Here is a 6,096-nt window from a genome sequence, read left to right on the forward strand (position 1 = left end):
AAAGGGAATTGAAGTTTAAGATGCTCAGCCTGGAGTTTGTATAGATTTTAGTGATTATTATATTGGAGGAGTAATTAATGAAGAAATAAAATTATATCAACATGATATCACTTCATTATGATTTCATTGCTAACCTCAGCTTGTGATTATTTTCACAGCTAACACTGCCGTGTCATATCTATAACATTTAATGATTTTCAGCAATAGTCGGAAGCAAGCCCTCAAAGTAACTCTAATTAAAACTCCTTGGGGGGCTTCCCTGGTGGCACAGTGGTTGAGAGTCCGCCTGCTGATGCAGGGGACACGGGTTCGTGCCCTGGTCCAGGAAGATCCCACATGCCGTGGAGCGGCTGGGCCCGTGAGCCATGGCTGCTGGGCCTGCGCGTCCAGAGCCTGTGCTACACAACAGAAGAGGCCACAACAGTTAGAGGCCCGCGTACCACAAAAAAAAAAAAAACAACTTGGGAATTGTTCAGTTGGCCTGTCATCCTTTACAAACACATGTCAAATAGAATTTTGGTTTATGACTTTGTTTTATCCCCAATTAAAGAGAAAAAAATTTCTTATTGCAGCTAAGAATAAGTACCTAAAATGTCCTAAATTTTTTTTAAAAAATTGCCCTTGTATTAATATTTTAACATAAATATGGATTAAATCTATCGTCATCAGAATTTTAGACTATTTGGGTATGCAAATGGTTTTCTGTATAACATGGATATAAAAGCGAATGTCTCCCCTTTCTTACAAATATTATACTTATAGTCCCATAATCATAAACAATATGTATTTCTCCATTGTTTGACTTCAGATTTCTCTTTTGTGGTCAAACACCAAACAAATATGTACAATTTTAATCCCTCAATTTTAGCCTTTACTTGCTTCAGTCCCTACCTCATCCACCTACACACTTAGAGTATAGTAAAAAACACACACAGTCTCAAGGCTGCAGAAAGACACAGGAATTATTTGAAATACTGGAGAAACCTTACAGTACATCCAGGCTAGTTATTTTTTATTTTTTTTTTTTTGCCGTACGCGGGCCTCTCACTGCTGTGGCCTCTCCCGTTGCGGAGCACAGGCACCGGACGCGCAGGCTCAGCGGCCATGGCCCACGGGCCCAGCCGCTCCGCGGCACATGGGATCCTCCCGGACCGGGGCACGAACCCGTGTCCCCTGCATCGGCAGGCGGACTCTCAACCACTGCACCACCAGGGAAGCCCCCAGGCTAGTTATTTTAATGTTAAAAACTGAGGGCCGGAGAGATGACGGGCCAAAGGTTATGCAGTGACTTTTTGGCAGAGATGAGACTGAGATTTCCCTATTCCTTGGCAAAGGCTGTTTTCTTTTCTCTTTTCCTTTGGTGACCCACCTCGGCATTTAGCTGAGGGTATGAGGGGAGCTCAGTTAATACTGGCTGATTTGCGCTGAACAGAGTCAGAATGAATTCCTTTACATCTATACGAATTTAAAATAGTCAACCTGCTTTTTAATAACAGTTGTAAAAACATCCTTAGAGAACATGCATGGATGGAGCATTAAGTATAGATAGAGCATGCTTGAGGAATGCAAATATTTCTTGCTAGATTATTGCTGAAGGATAGATATCAAGGCAATTTCCCAGTTAACAAGTGACGGTTAGGAGCGGTTACAGGAGATAGAAGATGCGGATCCGAGGGGACTCTGGGAAAAACAGAGTGTCAGAATCACAAACAGTCACCCTAGGATTCCCAAGCAAGCCAGCACAGCTTTATAACAAAAGAGGTGAGTAATTTGAATGAAGTTGGCGAGAACAGTTTTAGCATTTACTCCTTTGATATCAGTGAGTTGACATATTTGCATGTTAAAAATCTATTCCCTTAGACTTCCTTCTGTTCTGTTCCAGCAATGCTATAGTTTTGCAATTTTGTTTCTTTGGACTTTTAAACTACAAGTCTACATTTTAAACTCTTTTGAAATTGAGTAATTACTTGCATTATATATTGATGTATATATTATATCAAGTTTTATAAAGCAATGAGGGATCTGAAAGTTTGTCCGGTGGTGTTTATCACGACTTCTTTTAAAGGTAAGTGACATAACCTTTATTTCTTTTAGCTTTACACACAGGAAAATGCAAATCGGGAAGGCTTTGTATAAAGAGATTTGTCCTAACTTTGGTTGCATCTGTCTGATTGACTGAGGGAAAGAGAATAGCTCCCCCAGCTCCCCCAAATCCCAAGGGTCTTCTCAGCTTCCATCTTGGAGGTCAGAGGCTGAACTTGATGGTTGGATTATGACTTGGCACAGGAGGCTGATAAAGAAAGAGCAAGGTGATCTGCCGTGGTCTGGGACACAGCTCAGGGTATTTCTCCCAACTTAACAAAACCCAGGAAAATGCCACTATATTTGCTTTAACTCTGACTGTACTCAACACCGTGCCAAGAAAAGGAGGTGAAATTTGACAGACTTTTTAATGTGTAAACAACTGCTCAGAATTATTTCCCAATAGTTTCATTTTCTAATTTGAATGAAAGTTCTAATAGAATGTTTGAAATATAGGTTCACTATTTGGGAAAAAGAGGATTTGGTAGAATTTCTTCATTGAATAAATGTTTTTTTGCATCTATTTACTATGAAGAGTAATTAAAGAGATTGAAATGAAGGAGATAAAGTTATTACCAAGATTTCACTCTAGGGCTGTTTGCAGCGTTTGAGAACACAATTGGTCTTGTAAAGGAATGGAACTGATAACGTTGATATTAACATGGCTTCAGTGACAGTGAGATAAATTTTCATGTAACATTTGAAACTCAACCATGAAAGAGTACACAGTACTTGGAATAGGGTTCTCATTCATTTGTCTCTTTTATTTCTTCTTTCCCCTGCCTTTCTTCCCCACTTGCTTGTAGTTGAGCTTTTAAACCATCTTTAATTCCTTCTACTTTGTGCTCTTGGGAGGCCCTGCACTTTGAAAATAGTTGACATTCAGGAAAATACACTTTATATGTTAAAAATCAATGGTGACACAATATTTACAGCCCAAAGGCCAAACATTTGGAGTTTCTTTATAGAGAGTAAGTGCTCAGAGACCAGCTTTGTGCTACTAAGCTGTAGACATCAAAGAATAATAATACAGCAGTTTTCAACTCGATGGCCCGAATGGGCTTCAGCCCAGTGAAGTGAAGTATCGAGCTGTTTCACAGATCTGTTTCAGAGAGCTGGTGTGGGAATCCTTATTTTATCTTAATTACTAAGGAGCCCTTCATGTCTCAGAAGTCCCCATGTTTTGTTTCAAAACTTCTATCTGGAGAATGAGTTTATAGGCTTGTGTCTACAAAAGAATGACAATACTTTGAATTAGGTTTTAAGAAGATTCGAAGTGCAGCCAGAAGGGGAATTCTTTCACTCCTTTCTGCTCTATCCCAGGGTTTCAAAGAAAGCTTATGGTAGGGCTGTGATTTAGTAGAAAGAAAAGAAAATGTTGTAGTTGGAGAGTCCCCTGCCACCTAGCAAGTTTAATTTTCTTGGATTAAGCACACATCTGCAACTACACACACACACACACACACACACACACACACACACACACACAGTATTTATTAGCTCATTAGAAACTGCATTACGTGTCTGGGAAAGGAGTGTCATTTGGTTTGTACATTTGACCCCTCATTGTGATTAGTGCTCTTTACTAAATCAGCAGAAAGGGAGGATGGCGATAACTATTACTAAGCTAATAATAATTATCTGACCCAAACATGGTTATCGATGGCTCCCGCGTCCTTTCCTATGTGTGCTCCTGCTAGGACCGATGTGCGACTTCTGTTATTGACCGTGAACTTTCTGTGACCTGTCATTTATCATCAGATGAAGTTCTGCCTGGCCTAATAATTACATTACGTAACAGAGCTTTCTGGTGGTGAAAGGAATCCATCCGCTTAAACCACTGATGTGCTAGAGTTTCATATGGGGTAGAGAGTGTTCATTCTCTTTACTTGTAAAAGAGACTCAGAGGGGGCTCTGTGAGCACTTACTATAAAGCCTTCACCTTGGAGAAAACGTGGAGGAAGCCAGACAGGACCAGTCAAGGCTCACTTTGGGAATGACTCCAAGCCAATGAAACATGGAGAAGTTAGGAGAGAGGAACCCCTCAGAGTAGCAGTGATACTATTATCAGAGAAGGGGTCTAGAGATTTTCTAGAACACCCTCCCCTCAAGTTTCTGGATGAGATTAATAGTGTCAAGGTCACACGTCATATTTATGCCTTTTCCCACCTTTGTCTCAGGGACAAAGGACAGGAAGGACATGCTTTACGATCATCCATTATGCTCTCCAGGACATTTAGGCTTCAGTCTCCTCATTGGCAATTGCCCTAAGATCACTGTCAAGTAAAGAAGCATGTCTTTTAGGTCTGTCTTTGAAATTATAGTGGAAATATACTAGCAAAGAAGTGGCTGGTGCTGGCATGGGGTAGGGGAGAATGCTTCCCAGGGATTCAGAACCTACAACAATAGCATGAGGATCCTGGATTAGCCCCACCAAGAATCCAGCAGCTAGTGTGTCCTGCTTCTTGTGAGACAATGGCACAGAGGTTTACCTATTGTGCTGGTTGTTTGGAAAGAATGCAATGTTACTAGAAGACCACTGAAATGATTGGAACGGCACTTATATGAAGATAGGATTTTGGTTGGTGGCTCTAGCCATTGGTGAGGGGCAAGGCCTTGAAGTGTGTCCCTGGATGCTGGTGTTAGGTTATACTTCTGAACCTCTAGGAAGTTTTTATATCCCAGTAGACTCTGAACATTATAGGTCCTGAAGACAGCAATCCAGAAGCCTTTTCCAGTGGGGAATTATACCTGCTTGTTGTACACAAGCATGGAAAGAGCAGAGAATTCACAAGCTGCTATGCAGAGCAAAAGGCTTCTGGAGTTGCCCTGAGGTCGATCTTAAGGAATGTCTTGAAGGCACACCTGAGGAATTTGGAAGTTTGGGAGAGGGCTGCTGAACTATCTATCAGCTGAGAGTCAGACTCCCTAGCTATGGGACCATATTCGTTTGCTAGGGCTGCCATAACAAACAAGGTGGCTTAAGCAACAGAAACTTTATTATCTCACAGTTCTGGAGGCTGGACGCCCAAAATCAAGGTGCTGGCAGTCTCGGTTCCTTTTCAGGGGTTTGAGGGAAGGACCTGTTCAAGTCCTTTCTTCTTAGGGTGTAGATGGCATCTCCTCCTTGTGTCTCTTTACATCATCTTCTCTCTATGTACATCTTACTCTTTTTATAAGGACCCATCTCCACATTTACCCTTTTTATAAGGACCCATCTCCAAAATAAAGTCACATTCTAAGGTACTGGGGGTTAGGATCCCAACATACCTTTTTCTCAAGACACAATTCGACCCATACAGGGACGCTGTGCTGGCCTCTCTGTGACTTGTTTCCGTGTGCACTAGTTGACTTCTTCCTTAGTATCAGGCTCAAGTCCACATTCCTCTACCGTTTTTACACATCTGCAAGCAAATCAGTCTCCTGTTTTGAAGTGGAAAGTCGCTCTGCTTTTTCCATGCCCCTCTCCCACTTTCCTTATTATTAGCTCTTCCTGTACTTCCCTCTCTTACTTTTTAATGATCTGAATTGTGTTTTTTGCCTATCAATTCTCTCATATTCCTTCTCCATCCATAATGATAATTTATGTTTTACTATTTTGTTTCTTCATTTTCTGACGTTACATACTTTTTGGCTTAGGTAATTTTCTTCTCATATTGGCCTCCTTTAAATATATTTATTTTCCTCCATGGGTCACAGAAAGGCTGAAGCAAAGACCTGAGAAGTGTTTATTTACTTATGGCATTGGATTGTGAAATGTTCATTATTTTTTCTACTGAAGTGTGGTGTAGCCCAGGTTTCAACTATCTAGACGGCAACCTTGCCCCATGTGTAGATTATCCTTCAATGAATACATTTTGCTGTCATTGGTTTGAAGAATTCTTTGGTGATCTGGAAGGAAGCTCGGTAGTTTAGGAAGAGGGCATTTTCTCCTGAGACCTCACTTGAGATCACCCTTCACTACAGTTGAAAACACAGGGACAATAGGCCTTCCTGGCTTCCAGAGAAAGGTGG

The sequence above is a fragment of the Neophocaena asiaeorientalis genome, unplaced genomic scaffold (genome assembly GCF_003031525.2).
Source record: "Neophocaena asiaeorientalis asiaeorientalis breed wild unplaced genomic scaffold, Neophocaena_asiaeorientalis_V1.1 scaffold158, whole genome shotgun sequence".
Classification (NCBI taxonomy): Eukaryota; Metazoa; Chordata; class Mammalia; order Artiodactyla; family Phocoenidae; genus Neophocaena; species Neophocaena asiaeorientalis.